The sequence below is a fragment of the Mastomys coucha genome, unplaced genomic scaffold (assembly GCF_008632895.1).
Source record: "Mastomys coucha isolate ucsf_1 unplaced genomic scaffold, UCSF_Mcou_1 pScaffold22, whole genome shotgun sequence".
Lineage (NCBI taxonomy): Eukaryota > Metazoa > Chordata > Mammalia > Rodentia > Muridae > Mastomys > Mastomys coucha.
In genome coordinates, this window is record NW_022196905.1 from 233,368,735 (window position 1) to 233,371,535 (window position 2,801).

The window sequence follows — 2,801 nt, forward strand, 5'->3', positions numbered from 1 at the left end:
CCCCCCCCCCCCACATACCTCAAATTAAAGTTAGGCAAGTGCATGTGGTCACAAGTACTTGGTAGGATGAGGCAGGAAGATTGCTTAAGGCCAGAAGTTTAGAACCAGACTACAGATAGCAAGTCCTAATCACAAGAAAATAGAAAGAAAGCTGAAGGGAGAGGGAGGAGAAGGGAGAGGAGAGGAGGAAGAGGAGGGGAGAAGGGAGAAGAGAAAGAGAAGAAAAGGGGGAGGAGGGAAGGGAATTCAGTTACATAAAATTACAAAGTAGTGAAACTCAGCGGGAGGAACATTTTTCTTCCCATTCTGAGACAGGCTCTCACTCTGCTGGCCTGGAATTGACAGAGATCCTCCTGCCTCTGCTGCAGAATGCTGGGATTAGAGGTACCATGCCCCACAATGCAGCACTTTCTAATTATTACATTTAACTATAATCTGTCACCATTGCTCACCTCCTGTCTCCCTTTGCTTCCTTTGTCATGGGAATCAAGGTTCTAGGACCTGAGCTCTTTATGGTCTGACAGGTGTGAGGATAGGGTCTTTCCAGAGTTAATCAAGTTAGCTGGAGGCTCTTAGGATCAAGCTTTATAAACCAGGGAATGTGAGCCCAGACAGCAATGCAGGGAATGGAGGCAGAGGCCCAGCAATGTTACCTGGTCCAGGAATGTCAAAGATGGCCTCCATCCACCAGAATATGGGAAGAAAGGTTCTTGGGGCCATTAGAGGAACCTTAACCCTTGACCAGAACCAACAACACATTCACGTTCTTTTTTTTGTTTTGTTTTGTTTTGTTTTTCGAGACAGGGTTTCTCTGTGTAGCCCTGGCTGTCCTGGAACTCACTCTGTAGACCAGGCTGGCCTCGAACTCAGAAATCCACCTGCCTCTGCCTCCCAAGTGCTGGGATTAAAGGTGTGTGCCACCACCACCCGGCTCACGTTCTTTTTTAAAAAAGATTTATTTATTTATTTATTTTATGCACATGAGTACACAATTGCTCTCTTCAGACACACCAGAAGAGGGCATCTGATTCTGTTACAGATGGTTGTGAGCCACCATGTGGTTGCTGGGATTTGAACTCAGGACCTCGAGGAAGAGCAGTTAGTGCTCTTAACCACTGAGCCGTCTCTCCAGTCCAAGGCTCAGTATTGCCATGGTACTCATGTAGTAAATGTCACCAACCTCGAGGGATAGTGGGCTGCCGGAGTTCTATTACAAAGTAAGTGGGTAGCAGAATCATCTCGGGCAGAGTGGCCGGTTCTGGCCTGCTCAGGAAAGACAGGTCCAAGGCTGCCTGACTTCCAGCTTTCCTGGGTAACTGGAGTCAGTGTCTCTCCCTGGGAGAAAGGTGTCCTTTTCCAGTTCCTATGATTCTTAGCAGCTGTCAGTTTCCCTGCTTAGGCCTATCCCGCCTCAGAGCCCGTCCACCCTGCCTCGGAGCCCGCCCACCCTGCCTGTGTCTGAGTCTACTTTTCTTGGGGCTGCCATTTCCTTACTTCCTCTAGGAAGGCTTCCCTGGTTTCCTAGCTAAAGTGAGTTCTGGACTCAGTATTCTCTTCCTCACTCTTTGGTTATGTGTAAATATTTGTCTTCATATTTCCTGGGTTACCACATTATTCCTCCAAGTCTGAAATCTCTTTCCCATCTTCATCAAGGAGTTGAGTAGGGCTAGAGAAATAGCTCAGTGGTTAAGAGCATCAACTGTTCTTCCAGAGGTCCTGAGTTTGATTCCCAGCAACCACATGGTGGCTCAGAACCATCTGTAATGAGATCTGATTCCCTCTTCTGGTGTGTCTGAAGACAGTTACAGTGTACTCATATAAAATAAATAAATAAATCTTAAAAAAAAAAAAAAAAAAGGCGGCCAGGCCATGGTGGCGCACACCTTTAGTCCCAGCACTTGGGAGGCAGAGGCAGGCAGATTTCTGAGTTCGAGGCCAGCCTGGTCTATAGAGTGAGTTCCAGGACACAGAGAAACCCTGTCTTGAAAAAAAAAAGGCATGAGTACCCTAAAAACAGACATACTGTGTCTCTGGTCCCGCAGAGACCAGCTGGACACTTGGAAAGTGTTGAATGAGCAAATGAAATTCATCAGGTAAGAAGTTTCATGATGTAGATAAGCCAAGGATAGGTAATCCCTTCATTTGCTGATGTTGGCTCTGCTTGGCAATGCGGTTACATTTGGGTCTCAGCCTCCTGGTCCACAATCCCTGGACACAATCCAAATGCAGCCTGAGACTCAGTATTTGGACAGGACCTGAACACCAGGGACCCCAAGGTGCTGAAGGTCCTTACAGGTAAAAGGATGTGGGACTTTGAGCAGTGCCAGGGAAAGAGCTAACTTCCTAAGCAGTGAGAGGTTAAGCGGGAGAGGACAGGTGGAGTTTCCCTGGCAGAGGAGGCATGAGAAGTGGGTCTCCTGTGTGGGTGGAACCCTTCTTTGGGGCCAACCCCTTCTATGCTTTTCTGCTACGGGGCCCAGATGTGACATTTGGTTTCCCCCAGTTTCCTGTGTCTGTCTAAGTGGGCTCAGGGTGAGTGCTAACTCCAGGCTGAGGTGATGGTGAGGGCTGCAAATGTGACTCAGTCACCTTGAGACACAGAGCCAACCTGGAGAAGAGTGGTGTCACGGAACACTGAGGATGTGGCCCGATAGTGTCGATTCATGGTAGAGGGGCACAGGCACAGGCACGGCTCTCTTGCATGTAAAATGAGGACAGACCCAGATTACTCTTGGGTCTGCTGGCTGCTGGCATGGCTATGACTCGCTTGAAAACTCATCAGGATGGACCTCTCATTGTTC